The sequence below is a fragment of the Engystomops pustulosus genome, chromosome 3 (genome assembly GCF_040894005.1).
Source record: "Engystomops pustulosus chromosome 3, aEngPut4.maternal, whole genome shotgun sequence".
In the NCBI taxonomy this organism is placed as follows: Eukaryota; Metazoa; Chordata; class Amphibia; order Anura; family Leptodactylidae; genus Engystomops; species Engystomops pustulosus.
In genome coordinates, this window is record NC_092413.1 from 40867960 (window position 1) to 40891096 (window position 23137).

General features: G+C 40.4%; 1 protein-coding gene and 1 long non-coding RNA gene across 4 annotated transcripts in view; one reads left to right on the forward strand and one right to left on the reverse strand.

The window, feature by feature from the left end:
* Positions 1-23137, forward strand: part of BCL11A (BCL11 transcription factor A) — a 104483-nt gene that overhangs the window by 38316 nt on the left and 43030 nt on the right. The window lies entirely within an intron of this gene.
* LOC140121236 (uncharacterized) lies at positions 3328-4838 on the reverse strand. The gene is made up of 3 exons (XR_011854044.1): positions 4746-4838; positions 4368-4438; positions 3328-3744 (listed from the first exon to the last, which is right to left on the reverse strand). It is a non-coding gene; the product is annotated as an uncharacterized lncRNA (long non-coding RNA).

Genomic DNA, 23137 nt, shown 5'->3' on the forward strand with positions numbered 1-23137 from the left:
CATAGAAGGAAACCCTTCAGCCTGAGAAAATCCTGCAGACATTGCCTCAGGTCAGTCGGCAAAATGCATAATCAATACAGCGGCTTGAAACAGAATGCTTGAATTTTGGACAATTAAATATTTATAAGGAAAGAGAAAGAGACAAATAACAAAGAATCACCCAGTGAGCGATTGTATGGAAAAAAAATGTTTTTTTTCAGAGGGGCAGGTGCTGTTTTATACAGATTCAAGGAAACAATTTGTTATTTTGTTGTTGTCTTGCATTGTGTACAGATATAAGATAAGGTGAAAAATTCCCTTATGTGATCATGTCAGAGAATGTTGGCCCATCTGAAAATATGCACAGCACAGATTCCTCAGGGCTCGGATTATCTCCTAATCTGTTATTTTAGGTCTAATGCACTGATCTAAAGCACAAATGATGCTTAGCTTTATCGTACTTTGAATAATAACTTGGAATAACAAGAGGCAGAGAAGACTGCGTTTGAGAACATGCACTTTAATTCTTGTAAAAAAGATATTTTATACAGAATGTGGGTTTCAGTTTCAACATAAAAAATCTATAGTAATATGGCAGACCCATAGTGTACTTAAAAAAGCTAGCATAGTGGAACATATTCTAACTAGTTACACTGGATAGACTTGTGCTTCTTCCATTGTATAAAGTTTGGGATTTTTATATAAATATAGAAACACTTTATTGTAATAAATGTATCACTAATAGCTAGAGAAGTTGCCAGGAGCAACCAAACTAAACATAATGGCTAGCTACTGGCAACTCCACAGGTATGCAGTCATCTCCAGTGTAATTTACTGCGATCATATCGCCAGGATTATTCCACAACTAATGATAACAATTAACATTCATTATCCTAGAAAGATCACTTCCACTGATATAAAATGTTTCCAAAATGTATTTCAGCAGCACTAGATTATGTCATTGTTTGAGAATTTTTAATGGAAGTCAATGGAAGGTAACAATGGAAGATTTACAAAAGAGACAATACTTTTTTTTTTCTATTAAGAAGAAATTTTAATAGGGAATTGATCCCATTGAGGCGAAATAATGCAAATACTAATATCTACTATCCCTTGTATAGTGAAAATGGGTGGCCATGTCTTTATATGTGGAAACTATGTCCTGGAGAGAGCCAAGGCTCCCCGAGATGAGAGGACCCATATGTTATTAGAATAACCCTTGGTGCAGCAATCATAAAACCAGATTTGGGGCGGGATCTTCTGACCTCTCCCATTGTTTTTGCAAAAAGGATAGGTAGTCCTAACTTTGACTTCTGTCAAATAGATGTACTCTAAGTTAATTGGTGAGCATCCCATCGCAAGGATCCTAACCATTCATGAGAATGGACCCCCAGCAATTGGGGTATTGATCCCACTAAAGGTTGGAGTGGCAGGTTGAGCATACCTCCTCCAGTTGGATTCAATAGCATATGAGTGTTCAAAATTGCAGAGCAATAGTGATGTGAGTGCCGGAGACATCTGAGAGTTGTGGTCAGTAATCTCTGACACTCCCATGCTAGTAAATGGACCAAAAAGACACATGCTACACCTGCTGCTCCATCAATTAGTGAGAACGAGAGCACCGGGGTTCCATTCTTGTGATTGGTGGAGGTCTTAGCAATCAGTTTGTTATCAATATGCAAACTTGGTATAATCACTTTAATGTTTTGTGACTATTGGGGGACCCTTAATTGATCTTTCACTAAGGTTCTTATTAGTTTTAAGGCCAGTTCTAGTCTACATGTTCTTCTAGTAAACCCCTCCTTCATCAGACTAAGTATTATAGTGAACGTGTGAAATAAGAGTTTAAAATATTGTGTTCACTATATAAAATATACTTTGGAGGACATGATTCATGCCCAGTATTTATTAGAAGGTAAAATATCATGAACTCCATACATATAGAAATGTGACATATGTATTTGCCGGTGCCACGCTTGTACGGAGAGTAATATTATTTCTGTTGGATTTCCTCTCCCGTGACCTTCTCCCCTTTTATCTGGTTAAATGAACTTGTCTGCTCCCCACACTGTTACTCCTTACTAATCATTTTATTTCCTAAAAGATCTTTAGACCTTCAAGCTTTTAGCTGGTGCGTCTACTGTGGAAACGGCTGGGCAATTTTTGTTTCAATCTACAAGTCTCCAGAGTACCGGTTCCAGAGACTGATCAATAAGTTTTGCTGTCGACCTCGCTGTCTCTATAGGCCTGATGACCTTATCCTGTCTAAAAATAGTATGTGCTCTTGCTGCCTACAGAACCTTGACCTGCAAAAACCCATTTGGAACATAACTGACACGTTCAGTCAGCTGTACATCTCAGACACGCTGTCCATGGGCGTATTCCCTTTTGCTTTTATTCATTGCTGCACATTCAACAGCAAGTTTGGGGGCATATCAGGGAATTTGATCTTCAAAAATGGTAATATTTTACTTTATGCCCCTCGTGCACACACATCTCATCCTGGTTTAACACTAGAAATATCTACATAGGTGATTGAAATCCTATTGCAGCCCCCTAAAAAGTGCATATGTGGAATAGAGGGTGGTATAAACTGACTGCTGCCTTGTTAAAAAAATCCTTATGTGATTATATACTAAAACTAAAAATGAAAGCACCATTTTAGCACTATTCTCCATCCCCAAAACCCTTACCTGATAACAATGTGCCCAACAGAGGTTCACAATATGAGATGCACTCACTTCCCTGCAGAGCACCACCCTGTCTTCCTTAATCAGACAACATCTTGATGTTTAGATTTTTCCGTGCTCTGTTATCAATCCCATGATGCCTCGGCACAGAATGACACATGCAGATCACATTCCATTTCTGCTTGCTGGTAGGAAAGTGTGATTATCCTTCTCTCTGTAAGTACTGTCACTGCTATTGTGATAAAGTAGCCTTACCGCCCCTCCATTCTAAGGATCATTGTGTAGTGATGTGCCAAAACAATAAATTATTTAAACTTCCCCTTAATGGGGCTGTGACATTCGCAATGGATTGATCCCTCCGAAAATGACAGTATGGGGGACCACAAGTTTCCCTTATCTGCACTGGACTTCTTGTTTGGTCTGTCCTGTGGAGAACCATTGACTTATATGGGACTTTTGGATCAGCATATAACGCAGCTGAAACCTGTCTCTGTGCTATGGAGCAGATAAGGGAAATTTGCAAACCCCCATTCATCAATTGGTTGATGGACTGTTTCTTTCCAAAATGTGATCAATAATCAAAGACAGATTTTTGATTGTAGTTATTACCTATGTATGAGCCCATGAAGGAGCTGGAGGTCATATGTCATGTGTCGAATATGAACTCTGATCTATTTATTGTAAGTAAGATATTGTCTGCGTCTCTTGCTACAGGAAGAAATCACCAGATTAGTATAATTACTGATAGGGAGCTGGTACAGAATAGTAGTAACAGGGGTTATGTAAGGATTTGCCTATTTGTTTTGTCACACTTTTTACTTTAACCTGTTGTTTGCCTGCAGAAGGGTGTGTACATTGTGTATATGTAGGCAGAATTCGCTACGTTTGTCATCCACATCTGATGTGTATTTTCCACGCACGTTGCTGATGTCACCTACTATTATCTAGAACAAAACTTATTTTTCTCAGGTATCTCTTTGTCAACTTGGTTCCTTGCGGTGACAGTCGAAAGACGAGCGTTTTTCATGCCAGTGCACATCTGATTTTGTGGTTTATGCACTTGCTCGAAGTCGACCTGCAACATAATACTCGTGTAATTTGTTCAAGGAAAAGTCTTTTCCCAAGTGAATACAGAAAAGGGTTAAAAATGTACAATAAAGGGGCTACTTCAGAGCATGTGAAAGATGAAAAGCGACGATTTCAAGGCTGCGGCAAGGTGGCATTTTGTTTTCCACTTAACAAAAGCCAAGACTTTTGTGTCCTCCTGGCTTGAAAGAGAGGTCACTGGTGGTATTAGTGCGGCTAAAGCTAATCACATAAAAGCCCGGGTGGGCCTGGCCCTATTGCTATAAGAAGCTGAGACTGGCCACAATGAACCGTTCCCATACACAACTTAAGTCGCCCAAAATGTCGGCTCTTACCCTGTTAATGCACAAACCTATTATTAGCAAGTGTCAGTCAGTTATCTGAGAGTGGCGCTTTTAGCTGCCACCTAAGTGCCTGACACTTTGGTTTACAGCAGATTAAATTAAATTTTAGGCTGGTTTGGCTTCACTGAAAGCAGACAAAAGAAGCAGCTGTTGTGGAAATGTAATCTGGCACCAACAAGTACAGGGTGCCATGACGGAAGCCTATTTTTTTTTCTGTTCCCTTGTTGGAGGTTTGAAACGCACAGGTGACTATTTTCAGATTAGGTACCTGACAAGCTGTTCTCCACAGGGACAGAAAATGTCAGCCATTGTCCTGCCATCACCGAGGCTTTGTCTCACCTGATGAAAGAGAAGATGTTTGCTTAGACGGACAGGTTAATTCTGTGTCTCGGTGCTACAATGATCATGTGACGTGATGATGTATCATACTTTCCATGTAGATCACCTTTGAAGTTCTCCATACAGTGTTCCTAGGAAGATATAGTTGTAAGGTATGGACTAGCGGTTATGCTAAGGAATGGCACTTAATTCAAGTTCTCATAGGTACATAGGGAGACCCGAGATCTATTTATCTATCTACCAATCTATGCAGGATATACCCTAATAATAGATATGTCACCACCAGATCTGAGATCAATATCATCACCTAGTTGAAGGACAGTTCTGTCGGAAAACTACGATGTCCCTATTATCCTTCAATGTGGCTCCTTTGTTTTCTTCAAAGCTCGTCTTTCTTCGCTTCACTCCATGAATGTCTACAGGTTGTTGCCTAGCAACAGCCATTGGGGACATTAGGTGACAGTGCTTGACCTGCAGAGGCCTATTTAATGTGGCAGCGTCGCTGAGAATGGCTTCATATGCCTGTTATGGGTTTATGGACTGGTGGGCACTTGGTGAGGATGTGCTTTTAAAACTTCTGCCTGGAGGAGAGCAGAAAAACCTGTAAAGGGCCATATAAAAGTGGATGAGATATCTAAGAGTCTCCAACGTTACCAATTACAAAAGTCCTTAGTCCAGTACTGTGCTTTCTATTTACTTAAAATACCTCTCTACATATGAAGTTTGATGTGAGTTTGATTTGATTTAGTAGAGGCATACCTCTTCTGCAGTGGCGTAACTAGAAGCTGATGGGCCCCAGTACAAAGACTGTGCCAGGCCCTCGACTATAATGTATGGATTATAGTAATAGTCTTCTCATATGGGAAAGTGACACCATAAGGGCCCCCTAAACTTCTTGGGCCTGGGTGCGATCGAAACCTCTGCACCCCCTCAAGTTATGCCCCTGCTCTTCTGCATAGAGACTTGGACATATAGAGAGCTCCACATAGTGGTGGGATGGACCAGTTGTGAAAAAACAGTCTATTTGAGATAGCAACGAGAAGCACGATGATGACCTGCATCCTCCACGCTAGCTATAAACTGTATTGCCATTTGAAGCTATGCATTACAGGGGGAAATCCACACATACCTGTGCTTGGGCCTTAAAAATACCTAAGGGCCTCATGCAACTAAGTGTTCTGAAAGTCAGGTGTTGATATTCAGGGAGCTGCCTTATGTAAGGTAGCACTGGAGACATCATTTTCCTTTTCCCATACTGGAAAACTTAGTTGCATCTTTCTTACCCAGAATCCCCAGATAAGGAGAAAGAATTCCTTTCTGGTCTTTGCCATCACTGCTCATATTTGTTGGATATACCACAGATTTCCCAACTTCATATCCAATTTGGGTGAAATCTATGGTTAATCCATACATAACACATGAATTTTCTTTCTCATTCCCTATAAGATGTCTGTTTATTGATTTACACCACATTTGAAACTGCCCTAAGTCTGCAGTAACTCCACCCACTTGGGTGTGGGATTTTACAGCAGGACCACGGCCGCGTGTGGCCGCCGCAATGTCTGGTGGGGGCATTATACGCACATTAAGGGGAACACACATATGAGATTGCTTAACGATATAATTACAGGTATAGTATATCAGATACCTACAAAGAGCACATGACTTGAGAATATGTCAGTGCATTTTTGTGTGTGAGAGAAGAAGAACACACCCATCGTTACCTGAAGGGATCTTGTCACATTTTTGGCAGACTGTAATGAAAAGGTTTGAACATGTTTTAGCCTTCGCGTTTCGCTTCTCACAGACATTACTGCCTCATTAAAACCTGATATGTATTTGTAGATGGGTCTAGGCCAAATTTTAGTACAGTCATAATAAAATGGGAATGACAACATGTGGTAATGCTGCCTGTGCTGTGTTTATCAGGCGCTGGAAATTGACTGCCAGTCCAGCGAATTTATGGTGGTTACACAGAACTTATAGTGGACCCACACTCCGAATTTTAAAGTTTATTCCTTTGATAAACATACATTTTCTCATGTCCTGCAGTCGTATATGGCTATGTATAGCCATGTTGATATTTTTCACTCCTTTTGAGCCACAATGAAAGTGGGCCACCATATTATTGATTTGTGGAGCTTTGAGTCAAAAGGGGGGATTCATCAGAGCTTGTAGGCCAGACTTCTGGTGTATAAGCCCTGAAATAGTCACATACTGCCTGACGTAGCATTACGTCCATACATACATATATATACATATATATATATATATATATATATATATATATATATATATATATATATCTCTATAAGCTGGAGCCTCTAGTTATTGGTGAAGCACCGGCATGTGATAACTCCCCCCCCCCCCCCCACCCCAGAACCAGATTTTTAACCCATCTCACTCTATTAAGTTTACCTTAACATGAACATGAGCAAAATCGGCTGTAAAAAAGGGAAGTTAACATTATTTTTTCATTGCCGAATTGCTTCAGTCTGGCATCCAGTTTTCATGCATCTTTCTTAACTATAGTCTATGAGTGAGCCATAAAAAACAATTAGGACCTACTCTTCTTTTTAACATTTTGGTTGAATGGTCTGTAAAATAATGACCATGAGCACTGATCCATTAAAAAGTATTGTCTTTAGTGAAGCTGTGTGCCTACAGTTCATAAAACGGGCATCACATGGATGATTTTCACTGTTGTGTGCATCTGCCCTAAATCTGTGTGAATTCTAGATGGATCTGAGATTGAATACATGTTTTCATACTAGTTTTTATAGTATATCTTGTTAACAAGGGTAAGTATCGACTCCTCTGATATTTATGTTTACAAAAGTTTTTGGAGAAATACATTTTCTACTTGCGCATTGCCTGATACTCTACACATAAGAACAGCCATGTAGTATAGGACCATAGTAAATGGAGTAAAATTGCATGGATATTCAATGCAATCTCTCCAGTTCAATGTATTATTTATTTAGTGGGCTACAAACCTACATGGATTTGTGTAAAGACTTTAATTATACTTGTCGAATTTAATTAAAACTAAATCAGTCTTGTGATCTTTGCTGCAGAACGCTGTCATGTAATACAGTGTTATGTACCAGCATTGGAAGCAACCAAGCTTAGGTCAGAAGCAGATTTAACCATGAAGTAACCCGATAATTGTTCAATTTCTAATAAATGCATCATTTTAATATTCTTGGACATCTGTGGAAGTTTCCATAGAAAATGATTATTGATTTAAAGAGTTTCCAAGTAAAAAGTAAAATTAAGTAAAATACCATATTAAAGTAAAAACAATAAAATATATAACTTAACGTTATAGTGATTTTAGGATGCTGTGACTTCCAGTTGGGCATCTAATGTCTTGAACCCATAGAGCAGTGATGGCGAACCTTTTAGAGCTTGAGTGCCCAAACTTCAACCAAAAGCCACTTATTTATAGCAAAGTGCCAGCACAGCAATTTAAGCAGTAATTTATTTCTCCTTGTTCTTTGACAACTTTCAATTGTTCAGCCTCCTAAAGAAACCAACGCAGTTGAAAGGAGGAGGGCAAATTCGCCTATCATTGTAGGAAGATTCTATAGGAAGATTCTTTGAGTCCTGTCTGGTGAACTTCATGCAGGGGTGAGGGCCTGGGTGCCCACAGAAAGGGCTCCGAGTGCCACCTCTGGCACCAGTGCCATAGGTTCGCCACCACTGCCATAGAGGGAGACATATCAGTGCTTTCACACCAGTATATGTCCCCTCCATGCTGCTGTCATGGCTGCTGTCAGAATGGGAATGCACAGGGCGTTCCTGTCCCGTGCCTGCATACTTAAAAAAAAAAAAAAAAAACTATTTTACATGAATCTAGTTTTTCCTTGCAGCCATGCCACCCGACAGGTGCATCAAGAGGCCTAAGTGCAGAAGCGCTGGCGCATGATAAATTCCCTCCATAATATCATAGGTCGGGACGGTGTTGTCATAGCTCGGGACTTGGCACCTTCGTGCTAGTGGTTAATGGGGGTTCCAACCCTTTGAAGCTCTAACAATCAGATATTTATCACCTATACGGTGAATAAGTGAACCCTATTAAAACTCTAAAGAGAATAATTATCCCTCTTGACCATAGACTATCTCTGCTGGGTCATAGTTTGGAGGAATTTATTAAGACTGGGGCTTTAAACACCAGTCTTAATTTCCCGGGACAACTAAGAGCCTCCGACCTCTTGGTAAATTCGGAAGCAATCTCTGCCAGGTCAGCCAAATGTTTAGACCAAGTCTGACCTGGCGCAGATTTTAGCTATAGTTTCAGGTGGTTTTGTGCCAGAGACTATAGTAAACAAGGCAGGTCAGGGTGTTCATGCCGTCGCCCATTACTCGCCTTCCCCGTTCTCTACCTGTCAATCCCAAAGATCTTTATACTTGTCTTGCACACTGACAAGGCATGTTTATTTTCCTTCAGTATGTTTCAGGTACCTTAACCTGGAATTGCTTTTGGAAATGAACCCCATACTCAATTCTCACATATCATGCCAACACTGACAAAGTTCTGATAAATGTAACTTTTGTCTAGACAATATTTTTCCAGGCAACATATGCTGAACATATGAACTATAGCTCACAAAGATAAAAAATATTTACATATTAAGCCACTTTAAGACAAATGGGCAACATTCTGATTAAGTATGCACGTGACGCCTGGTACGGCTCGGAGAGGAGGTGCACTGAATGATGACTGTTTATATGAAATGCTGCGGCGGATGAAAATGGCTGTCATTAATAGTACAGTTATGCAGATTGAAGCTCTTTAAGTCTTCATGATCAGATTAGTATTCCACTACCTTTAATATAGAGAACAAAAAAGAGAACCATCTGAACAAGAGAAAAATATTAGCATTATAAACATGTTAACAAGTACCCATTAGTACTTTATGTCTGCATGAATTGCATCTTTAAGTGTTTTATCGGTAATGGAACAGAAAGCAGCCGGGCAAAATGGCATTAATTTCCAAATTGGCAAGTTATTTTAATTCGTCTTTCTCATATCCTCGAACACATGGGCGATAACAGCAATATTTTTAGGTCCGGTTTGTTACATAAAATAGGTCACCAGATGCACTAATTCTGTTTAGTGCTGGTTCTCCCATTGTTATTATTGACTGTTTTGCGATATGTTCCATCATAGGGTTTTTATCCCTATCAGTATATAACTTAGAGGTAAATCCTAAATCCTGTAGTTTTTCTCTTGAGCAGCTAAACCTAATAATAGTCTAACACATCCTGTTCTGGACACTGTTTTGGTCACTTTTCAGCAGTCTTCTCATTATCAAGATAACATGTCTATTAAAGGATCCACCACTCACAATAGATAATGTTCCCAGATGATCTACTCTCTCACCCCACACAATGACCTCTGGACAGGTCACAGATCATGGCTCTAAAACTCTACCAAAATATCTCCACATTTTTTTGCCTATGATCCTATTTAACTACTGCAAAGCATATCACAATATGCTGTTAACGACAGCTCAAGCAAGATGGCCTCCCCGTAATCGTGTACACAATAGAATATTAAAAAACCCCATAAAATCCAAAAATATTGATTTGTTAAACTATTCCCTCTAAAGCTTTAGGAGCTGAAGGCTCCATACATAGATGAAACAACAATATTGATCATAGCTTGGGAGTAGGGTGTGGACCTATAATGTAAAAAGACTCTATATGCATTGACAAGAATTCCGGGACTAAACTAAACAAGCGACTCCCAACCTAAGAGGAAAATAACCAACGTTGTGTTGTTATTGAAGAAGAAAACAAGTTCAACTATTAATTTACTAACAATGATTATTTGGGTTGTAAAGAGCACATAGCCCAAGCCTGCGTCACCGCAACTCATCATTGAATGTCAATGTGAATTTTTAGCTGTAAAATTTTGTTCTATGTAAAACAAGATCCTGGATGTGAAAGCTCAACTTGTCCATAGGACCTAAAGGTATAGGACCAATAGGCAGATGATGGTCTTGATCTTGCCACAATAAGATGGTGGAACGATATAGAAAACTTAGGCTGGATTCACACAGCCATTGCCTGCCATGCCATAGCAGCGTGCGGGGACAGGAGGAGGAGGTGAGCCCTGCTCACCCCTGTCCCTCTCCATAGGGATACATGGCGCACGAGCCATATGCTGTGAAAAGATAGGACATGTCCTATATTTTCATGGGGTACGGAGCGTTACGGTGCCGCACGTTGTGCGGCCATTGCCGTCTATGGGGGACGTATATACTTCCCCCATGCGGCAGTGTGAAAGTAGCCTAAAGTCAAGTAAAAAATTGTAAACATTAGGGGAGATGTATCAATCTGTCTATGCCAGAAAACTGGAGAAATTCTGATCTGAAAAGCCCCGCACCCCATTTACTGAAAGTTTTAGACCATTGTACCAGAAAACTCAGACCAACTAATAGGAGGCGCAAAGTACAACTCACCAGTCTTATCCTTCATCAGACACAGAATTACGTGGAGCATCAGGGAACGGTCTAGTTCTACCATGCACTGGTCTATAGGCCCGACAAATTAATAAATCTTCCCCATTGTTTGTAACATATTAGCCTATTGTTCATTGTAGCCACCATTGAACATCTATTACAGCCTCTATTTTACATATACAACAAGATCTTTTCTTGGCATATATTTTAAACTGAGATAAAAATGTAATCTGAACAGGATCTAAGAGTGAGGGAAAGGATCTAAAAATGATTATGAAAACATATTTTTGGTTCTGTCACTGCTACAAGTTTGATAATTTTTACTATATAAAATTGGTAAACCTAATGGTACAACTGGTTATATGATTTGTTATATTGCTAGGTGATGTGATACTATTCTCTGGTCCTTGCTGAGCAGATATTAATGATGTTATCCAATGTAACATACCAGGAAATCTAATTCACGCATAGAAAAACCGGATTACTTACTCATAGATACAAGAACCGAGCACGTGGTAATCTTCTTATATTTTTTCATCCATAACCTCCTTCCTTCTAAAATCAAGTTTTAAAATTATGCTAATGAGCCAGAAGAGCTCTCTGGAGTGTTAACAGAGCCCCTACATCCTGCAGCTTCATGGGCTGTTACACTATACAGGAGCATGTGTGCCAAGGAAGCAAGGGGAGGGGGGCTTACTCCTACACAGTGTAACAGCATGTGAAGCTACAAATGGAAAATCTCTCTGGTAATGCCTCCCAGAGCCCTTCATGCTAGTTGGCATCATTTTCAAAGTTGATTTTAGAAGAAAGGAAACAATTGATAACAAATATAAGAAGTTTCCCACAGTCACTGTTCCTGCATCAGTGAGTAAGTCTCCCTAATTTTAATGATATATTTCCATAAATTACTTATTTACCTCGTCATTAGTGTCCATATACTTCATGATAGACCTCATATTATTTCATTAACACAGAAATCTTTCTCTTCATAGCTGACTTTTTTTAGTCATTGGTTAAATAGAAGGATATTACAGCACGAAAACCTTTTAAGTTTCTCCGTGGCCTTGAATATGGCGCAGAGTCCCAATTGGAGCTACACAGGTCATGCTGAATGTGACAATAAGAAAGTCAAAAAGAGACCTCACAGGCGCTCAAAGGATGAATAGAGCTTCTAAGCTACTTAAACTACAGAGAAGAAAACCACATTTTATTTTATCCTATTGAACTCAATGAAAGACATTGAGAACTTTAATATTATCTCCGGAATGATTCATTGTTGGTTAAAAAAGAAAGTTAAGGTCCTATACAGAATGTAGCTCTTTGCCGGGTGTTACATAACCCTACAGTTGTATTCCTTGAAAAATTGTGTTATGGATGTTTGTCTCACAGCAGCCAGCAGCCCTTCTTGTTTGTGTAAATGTCAGATTTTATGTAGCTATTGACTGTACTGCTGGGCCTACGTGTCTCACCACTGTAGAGGAGTTGGCCTGGGGCGTTGTACTGTGTAATGAAGCCTTTCTTCCAGCCCTTCATGTCGCTCAGACTTATTCTGCATTCGGTGACTATACACCAGTATGACTTCTTCTCTGTATTAATGTTTCTTTTTTATTTGTCACTTTTTTTGGGTAGATTGCTTATGGGCAATCAGAAGTCCATGTTGGTGTCTTGTAATGAGTAACCGCAAAGATCCTACTTAGTGATTTGCAATAGTGCCCATTGTATTATTAGTTTGGGTACATCTCAGACACAAAGACCATATCAGTAGAAGGACATTTGAAGACCATATGAATCCTGTGATGTGGTACAATTGTGTCTTGTTTAGTCACTGGAGGCTGGCCGTATACAGGCAGTCCCCGGGTTACATACAAGATAGGGACTGTAGGTTTGTTCTTAAGTTGAATTTGTATGTAAGTCGAAACTGTATATTTTATCATTGTAGTTCCCGACAATTTTTTTTTTGCCCCAGTGACAATTGGAGTTTCAAATTTTTTTGCTGTAATAGGACCAAGAATTATCAATAAAGCTTCATTGCAGACAATTTTAAGCTGATTATTGCAGTCTGGGACTATTTTAAAGCATCCAGAGAGCTTCACCAGAGGTCACAGTGGGCAGAGGGGTCTGTCTGTAACTATGGGTTGTCTGTAAGTCGGGTGTCCTTAAGTAGGGGACCGCCTGTACTCTTAACAGTGCTCATTGTATTTGATCAATCTAAAAGGCTTAAAATCACATGTTGACCCCACAAGTCTGGCAGAGGATTGCCAACCATTACCTCGTGTTTTACCTTTTTGAAGACCGGACAGACACTGTCTATGATGTAGAACCAGGAATTGTATCTTGTTCCTCTTTATCAAGGGTGTTTCCTGTTCAACGAAGACGCTTATTACACAACTGTCTCTGTCCGTCCCATACACCAAAGAGGCCATTCAATGAATGTAACCATTCTAAATCGCTGTTTCATAAACAGAATCATGCTACTTTTAACTATTTTAACAGTAGTGATACAGCATATAAAGATTCAGCCAAATTCTATAATTAACTTCAAAGGATACGTCGTCCTTGTGTCACCCTGATGTGCGGCATGTATGAAGGCTTGGTTAGATAGAATGCAATGCCTAACTCAATCCATATCTTGATAACACCTGTCCAATCATGTGCCACCATTGTGAAATACTACCCTATGAGGTGGCTATAGCAGCTTTCAAGGGAACTTGTCACAGTGATTTGGGTATGGTGTCCTAAATTTGACTAAATATTATTTTAGTCCAACCCTTACACGTACCTTTGTCCCTGCTTCTGGCACCTCTTTAATCATAGTGTGTAGCAGGCCTAATTCACCTGGGCCTTACTTTACTGTAAGGGTGGGACGTGAACAATGCGGTTGGGGTCTACTAAACCAGCTTTAATGAAGCAACTGGAAAAGTGGCAGCAGCACCATAGATTAGACACGGACTTCCTGTAACTTCCCCATGTCCTGGATGGAGGGGGCCATGCGGTCATTGCTGTCTATTTGCATGCCCCTCCAATTACTGATAGAAAAGTGGTTTTGATGGTGGAGGATTCAGACTGTAATGACTGCACAGCCCCCACCTGCTGCCATAAGCCAGCAGGAAAATGTAATTCCCGAGCCCCCCCCCCCCATCTGCTGGAATCTAGCATGATACTGGAAGTTACGACTTTCCGGGGGGTCCGTGACCCTCCATGCCTGATCGCAAACCCCAGTCTTTAGAAGGGTAGTGTCGAACCCTAATTATAATCAGAGAAATAAAATACTTAGATTTTTGTGAAACTTTTATTCTATAATGAATCTACCAATACACCTACAATATTGTACTGTTTTACTCGCATTCCAACAGCTGTCATAGGCAGCACCGAAAGACCAGTCGAAACATAAATAACACATGTTAACATGCAAAGGTTCCTTTCCTAGTATCGCTGGTGATTATTTCATTATTTTATATGAGGTGAAGATTAATGTGTTAGAAGAAAAATGACTGAGAGATATCACAGCAGGGTGAGAATTGGTGATATCTTAGGTCAAGTCTCAAGTGTTGATTTTGCCATGAAGACATAATTGTTGTGGCAAGATGCCCAACATGTTCATCCTTATGTTGGCCTTAATATACAAGAGCGTTATTCACAGGAACGCAACAACTTCGAGCCGTCTAAATGATTAATTACTCATGAAATACATATAATACCCTGTATTGTCTCGCACAGTTTTCAGCCAGGCTGGGGTGATATTGAGGTAAATAACCAAGATTATTGTAGAAAACCATTTAATCTGACCATCGGGAATAATGACAGATTTGGTGGGGCTTCCACAGTGCCAAGGATTCAGGTGAAACTTTGACCATTCCAAAATAATATCAAGATAAATATATTGACTAGATGATCCCTAAACAAGCCAAACAGATTAAATGTCTGCTGAAGGGGGTTAGGTCTACCATGTAACTTGTTTGAGGGCCCTGACTCTTCTCTCGTACTGTAGACCGCCAAAGGTGTGCAAATGTATGAGGGTCTAAGAGTGATACCTGATGGCCAAACAAATGTTCTGCCATGACCCTCAACTGCCAATGTGAATGGCCAGGCTAAGGTTTTACTTCTGCCTATATGTTAATTTCTGAAATATCAGTACTTTCTTTATGTCATGTCTAATGGATTTTATTGTACATGAATGAATATAGGGCTACCTAAAACCATCTGACATGAGATCTAGAGTGATTGGGTGAGCACATTACCATGTAAACACCTCTACCATATACCCCAGTACTTGCTTTACTACAAAATGGCTACTTGCTAGTATTTTTATATTATATAAATGAAAAAATATTAATATTTTGAATCCATTCATTGACCATAAAGTTGCTTGTATTTCCTTGGCTGCATCCATATGAAAATATTCTTATATTTTTTCTGTAAAATGAACCTGGCAGTATAATTTAGTGTACAGTATATTATGTTACCACTGTGTTCTATAGAGTTGTGCTCTCCATAAATGAAAATTGGAGTTTATTAGAGTGCCTAAGGCAAAGTGTTTGCAGTAAGCAGCTACTTCTTGGAATCGCTATACTCTCCATTAATTATCCAGTGTGACTCTGTGTATCTGTCTGTAATCATCATCATAACATCCAGATAAAGGGTGTGGAATTGCAATAAATATGGCACAACTCATGTGTCGTACCCTGTAGTAGAGCCATCTGTGCTGACTAGTACAGGGCGATTCTCAGAAAAAAAAAAAAACTTAACAAATGTTCCATAGTTTCTTAAACGCATGTTTTATACCATATGGATTCTATATGGGTATCATAACAGTATGTAAATCAATGTAACACCTTATTCACATCACTTATCACAGGAGCATAGCCATGTTCAAACAATTATTCATTTCTTAGAGATGTTGTCCAGCCACAGGATAGGGGATAATTGCTGAGACCCCATGGATCATGAGAATGGGGTCCGATACACCACAAATGAACAGAGCAGCGGGTTGCAAATGCAAAGTCAGTACCATAGGCAGTGAATGGACTGACCTGCCATTCCATTAATTCAGGACTCAACAGATTCCCGTTCTTGGGATCCATGGGGGTACCATGGGGGTACAATAGAGGGACAATTGACCATCTCCTCATGATCCGTGGGGGTCGCACCAATGAGATAAATTGTAATTGAACAAATCCTTTAAGCAAGGGAAATGACTGGTGGATTGTACAACTCCCAACCCTATAAGAAGAGGCAATGGTATTAAGGCAATAAGCAGGTTGAGGTTCTTTATAAAAGATCCAAAGGAGGTGACAGAAAAAACCTTATGCAAGTGACCGAAAAGTAAAGGCAATGATACAGATATTTGGTGAACATACACGTTTACATCTATTATAAGGGACATTTGTTACCTTACAACAGCAACATGCCACAACACAATGACATCTATTAACACCCTATAACCTCATAAAAACTTGAGTCATTGAAATAATAGAATACAACATACCAAAGTTCTGAGGCATAAGCAAAGTAAGGTTACATGAAAAACTATCAATGTGCCTGTAGGCATTCATCATTCAGTTACATTTATGACATGTCATATGATGATCATTCATTTCAGCAGGATTCCTTATAGATGGTGTGGTCAGTAGTCAGGCTATTCATGGTTCCATCCCCATCACATTGGGAAATTCATGCTTTACATTACTTCCACACAAATTAACTCTGCCGTAATATCTACTGTCACAAGGTGGAGAAGCTACTAATGTAATGCTAATATATTAATGGCAGTTTAGCACAACAAAAAGCTTAAAATGGCATTGATTTTTTTTATATGCTTACGTCCATACATAGTTTTTATATATATATATATTTTTTTTTTTTTTTGCTTTATTTTACAAGTATTTTGCAATCTGAGATCTGTACAGTAGCATTGTAAAGAAGCATTTGAATGGAGCAACTCTTCTACTCTCCCAGCGGGAAGTACCAGCAGAATGTCAAAAACCAATCAGCAACTGGCTTATATATATTAAGTCAGGTACAAATGACCAAACTCCTGTCTCCCCAGCGTATCATAGTCCCTAAGTTCTAGATATTTTCTGTCACATAATAAGGCGCGATAATTGAATGCACTTTCAAACAATGGGGCACATTTACTTACCTGGCCGCTGGAGTTCATCCAACGTGCATTGTCCGATGATCATGCACTGTGCCACTATTCACTAAGATTGTGCGCCCAATATCCTTCATGTGTCGCTTCCCTGCTCAGGTCCACCGGAGTTCACCTTCTTCTTCCTGGTGCATTTAAGTGCATTGTCTTGCGACAGAAATCAAAAGCTAAATCCTGCGCTCAGTCCGAATCCGTCGGATCGTCCGACGGCCCACCCCCTGATTTCTGTCGCATGGAAGCCAGCGCAGCTGCACAAAAATCCGTTCGCGTCCGACACAATCCCTTGCTCAATACCTGTCACAGCTGCTCAAATCACGGAAACCATAAACATTCCGACGGAAGTGTGATCCACGAACCTTAGTAAATAAGCCCCAATGTCTGGTTATTAGCTAATGACAGAAATGTAGCTTTCAGTCCACCAGAAGAGGTTCTTACAGCGCACATATGAGTTATGTTTATGTGTATTCATATATCATTAGAATATTCATTTATGCTAAATTGTACCGCAGCTTGTAAAATCCATCTTTTCAAATGGCCATACATTATATATGTTCTGTATCAAGAGGCAAGATTTCCACTACCTTAAGTAATAAACTGCAATATGTCATAATCAGCCATGGAGCCTTGAAGCTTTACTGCTGCAGTCATTAATGAGTAATTACAGTTTCTGTAAAGACCATCTCTGATCTGTTGAATATGATGTGTTAAAAAAAACCTGAACACATATGTTATACCCCTTCCCCCTTAAAGTCAGTCCATATTACACTGAATTAATAGCTTATTGATATATGTAATCCACAAAATTAACAGCAACGCTGTGCCGCTGCCAAACAGACCATATCTCCTTCTCTGTTCCAAACCCATCACATGCTTCTCACTAAACGCACCATAAAGTCTGATTTTCGCTTTCTAAACTAATGACGTCATTCGTGGAAAATCTTCTCTACCATTAATGATTTTGAAAGGATTTTTTGGATTCCTTGGCTACAAACTTGAACAATTAAATCATGTATATTAATGTATAAGAGTAGCTGAATGGTGCAACCAATCATAAAATATGATTAGCGTTGTCTGAAGGCGATGACATGTATTTGAGACGAGTCAAACCTGGTTATTGGGCATGTTGACTTTAACGTCTTTCGATGTGGTGTCTACATTATAGTTGTACAGAAATTGATATTTATAACATGTATTATGTGCCTGTGTGGACAAGCTGTGATCCTCTCTGGAGCAGCTGAATGCCCTGATACAGTCTGGTCACAATGAGGCCGGCCCGCTCTTTTGACTTTTTTTTTTCTAGACCTGTTTGCATAGTCTGGGTGCAGCAATAAAAAAACAGCCACCTGTATAGCGTGTTGATAGAACGATAAGGAGAGCTAAAGAGCATGTGATCCGACCTGATCGACTCAGCAGGACAGAGCTGCACATCAGTTGATGTAGATAAAATGTTTGTCCAGCTGAAACCAATCCCACCCAGCTCCACGTATGATGAGTGATTCCTAGAGGTGACAGCTGCTCTCCTACATTTCACCTGCATGTCCCAACAGCGCTCTGTGCTTCCAAAGGTTATTATTTCTCCTGCAAGATCCACAAACCCTGCTGAAAAGGGGAACTTTGAACTGGTGCCTTCCTTTTGGTTTGCTGATTTTGAAAGCCACGTAAAGTCTGAAACACAAAATTAACCTAAACAAGAGAGGATCTTTTGTTTACCATGGTTCACAGAATGGAACATGTGATGACCCGCATCTGTCTGTGACAGGATTCATTCTGGTTGACAATAAAATAGTCCCAGAGAACAATAACTGTATATAGATTACATAGATACAAAGGCAGTAAAGATGTTATATTGTGCTCATTTTATGCATTTTGTTTATCTAATAAAGTTGACTAAAAAATGTGTTCATTAGGCTGGATTCAGATGGTCATTGCCCGCCGTAGCTTTTCATTGTCACAAACAATATCAATTATTTGCTGAAAGCTCACCACCTCTTCAAGTTAATCCTGATAAGCCATTGAGATGGACATAAGATGAGGGAGAGCTCATGGGTGACAGTCATATCTGGCCCATTGAAATAAAGCCCCCAAAATTGAAGGTAACAGGGGTATCATGTATGACTAATGATAGTCAGCTGAACCCTCGGAAAAAAATAGATGTTCTAATGACGCAAGGCTAATCGTGTATTCGGTCAAAGTTAGTTTATTCAAAGTTGACAACGCGTTTCGCTCCCTTACTGTGGGAGCTTCATCAGGTCTAGAGTTTAGTGTTTATTATGATGTAGTTGATCTATAATTTCTCTCCCACCACCAAGGGTAACCTTGCACCGAGCAGCGCTATCTCTCTGGAATTTTTTCCTCTGTTGAGGACCCACCAATTTGAAGCCCCCAAAATTGTATTTTTATATTAGAAGAAAAGCTAAGCTATATCGGTGAACTCTACGGCACAGTATACAAATGCCACTTTAGTTCTGGGCCTTACATATGTATATGGATAAACGTAAAACAAGCTAATATGAAAAAAGTTTCAATAAATCTACTACGTTGAACGTACATATAACCATATATTATTTTTGTTAACCACAAGCCTTAGTTATTATTTTTGTAATATGAGTTGCTTTTCTTTGCGTTGCCCACCTAGATTAATGGATAGGTACCCCAGCTGAAATAACAGTGTTTTGGGTTTCGATGGGAGCCTGACATTGACCTGTTAGATCAGAGAGCACTAAAGACACTGCCCCCCTGCAGTTTTATACAAGACACTAGCGTTCTGATTGAAGGCTTTTACAATTTCTCCTTTTAGTTTGGAGGCTTTTTATAAATAACCTCCAGTGTCTTTAGAAGATATGTCATAACAGGAAACAGCCGTCACTAGGAACAGGTCACCGGAACGTTCTGGAGCTTTTTGGCAAAACAACTTAGATGGTACTAATGTTTAACGTGTCCATTGTGGCATCAAAATGTATATAGTCTTACAATACTGTGCTTATTATCTTTTATTATGGACAATAAATATTTACAATGTCCAAAGATCTGAAGAACTTCCACTGACCAATGATGACTCAAAACGACATAATGATCCGAAAAATTCTGATAACTTTTGTACACCAGTCATTTACTTTAGACAAACATGTATTTATAGCAGTCACATAATTTACTTCCATTATCTCAATCCCCATCTTTACAAGCAGCAGTTTTCTGTTACAAGGAATTAGTGGGGCCCATACGTTGACACTTGCAGTAACAGATCTCCATTAGGTTATTGCTTTTATCCATAATACAATTGTTGCTGATATTCTACGACCTAGCCAATTTAATGGGAATCCCTGAAAAGTTTGCAGCCATCCCAAGGAACCATAAAGGGGCTGTCCACTTTCAGCTAATTGATATTGTTTGTGAAATTAACAGTTTCACAATATACTTTCTATATGAATTTGTTGTGGCCTTCTAGATCTCTGCTTGCTGCCATTCAACAGGAAGTTTCATTGTTTACTTCCTGTGGATATAAATCTGTCTCTGGTCATGTGATGTCACACAGCTGCACAGCTTGTTATATCCCTGGTCATGTGATGTGACACAGTTGCACAGCTCATTACATCATACAGCTCTGATTATTCTCTGTGATGTAATGAGCTGTGGGAGATCACATGAGGGGGCACGGTTTCATAAACAGGATGTAAACAAAGAAGCTTCCTGTTGAATCACAGCAAGCAGAGATCTAGAAAATAGTTAGGAATTGAAATGGTATATTGGAAAATTGTATAACTTTTTATTACACAAACAATATTGATTATTTGCTGACAGTAGACTACCCCACAACAGGTCACTATGTGACTGCGTAACATTTTGGATAACTTACAGTAGCTTGATCCCATATCAATCATCTTTGCGAAGGGTAGAAAAATTTGCCACTACTACTTTCACAATTTGAAATCAGGAGAGAAAAAGAATTGTGTACAATGAATTGAAAATGTACAATCCTATATTCTCGAAATGAACAAACCATAATAGAGATGTCTAAATGAAGCTTAATTCATGTTGGAGACACGTGCTTGCTTGGCTGATCCAAGATTGTATGTGTTAGAGAAGTTAATAAGGAATAACTGCTGACTGAGCAAAATTTTATGAGAACTTGTCACCAAGGACCTCATTTTCACTAAAGACAGGTTGCAGACATCCATCACACCTGAATAGCAAATATGCCTTTGTCTTTTCTAAGCATTACAATATAATTGTGTGTAATAACTTACCTTGCACCATGACAGAATCCTCTGCGTATTCCCAGGGGTTGGGCTTTGGTTTGGTTGCATTTCAAAAAACATGTGACTTTCCCCCTCTCACCACGACAGCACCCAACCAGAGAGAGAGGGATCCGCCCCCAGGGACAGGAAACCCAGACTTCAAATTCTGCGGTACGCCCCATCTCCTTCAGTGGTTTCCTGTCCCTGACGGGGGATCCAGTGAGTCTCGGTGAGGCTCAGGAGTCGCGGTGAAAGGGGGGAATGGGAGTCCCAGGTACCCCCAGGTGGCTGCACAGGTCCCCCGCCGAGGCTTACCGGAGGGTGGTCACTCGGCGGCGGTGGAGAAGTGAATGCTGCGAGGTGCAGCGCAGTCTGTGGGTGCGGGCGGACTCCGGCACGCCTCCGATCCGGAGTGGAGGCGTGTGTGTGGAAGGGCGGCTGAGCGCTGGCCTCTTCCTCTGCGATGGTCTTCCCCAAAATGGCGCCGACTCCACTTCCGGTGAGGACCGGAAGTGACGCGCCGCCCAGCGTCCACATGGGAGATGACGTCAGACGCGGTAATTTTAAAAGGAGATCCCACACAGGAGTCCTGTGTGTTGTTTCTAGCACCCACAGCCAGCCACAGGAGTTGCTCCAGTCGTGGATGGAAACGGAGCTGTATCCTCACCACTGAATAGGATGAGTTCCAATGAAGGTGGTAGAGAGTCGGTGGACACCGCTACGGTAAAGTTTGAGTAGGGGGATGGTCCGCTGATTGGTGAGTGTGGCCTTACCATGCCTTTAAACTGGTTCTGATGATGTCTTATGTGATTCTTATTTTAGAGGGAAGAATCTCGTAAGGGGAAAGCCACTGTAAAGTCTAAACATCATGCATGTAGAATCTGTGGAGATAATCTGCCTGACTCTTATTTAAAACCTAACTGTGACCAGTGTGTTCAGCGCCTGTTAGCACAAGAGCAGTCTACCTTGTTTGAATCCATGCGTATGCTAATCCAGCAGGAGGTGCGTAGTTCTGTGCAAGAAATAAGGAGATCCCTCAGGTCAGAGAATTCCCCAGGCACTTCCAGGCAACTTGAAGATTCTGGCCCTAGTTCGGGAGAATCATCTGAGTCAGAGGAGGAGGACAGGTCAGGCAGACCCCTGTTTCCTATAGAGGATATTGATCATCTAATAAAATTAGTAAGATCAACTATGGAGTTAGAAGATGAAAAAGAAGAACGCTCTGTAACAGACGTTATGTTCCAGGGTCTAGGAGAAAAGAAGAGAAAGGTTTTTCCTATCCATGAGAATATTTCCTCCCTTATCCAGGCAGAATGGCGCAAGGCAGACAAGAAGGTTTTTATCCCTAGAGCTATGAAGCGGAAGTATCCCTTTCCTGAGAAGGAGACAGAAATTTGGGACAAGGCGCCAAAAGTAGATGTTGCCGTGTCTAAAGTGTCTAGAAAGAGTGCGCTTCCAGTGGAGGATTCAGGTGTGCTTAAAGATCCTATGGATAAGAAGGCAGATGGCTTCTTAAGGCGTTCCTGGGAGGCAGCAGCGGGCGCATTCAAACCCAATGTCGCAGCTACATGCGTTTCTAGGTCTCTTTTTGTGTGGCTTTCCCAGCTAGAGGAGAAGATTAAGGCTGGTGCATCCAGGTCACATCTCATCTCGGAGGTTACCACTGCACAGAAGGCCTCTGCCTTCTTAGCCGATGCCTCGGTGGACGCCTTAAGGTTATCGGCAAGATCGGTAGCCTTATCTAATTCTGCCAGAAGAGCCTTATGGCTGAAGAACTGGACAGGTGACCTCCCATCTAAAAGTCATCTATGTAGTATTCCTTGTGAAGGGGAATTCTTGTTTG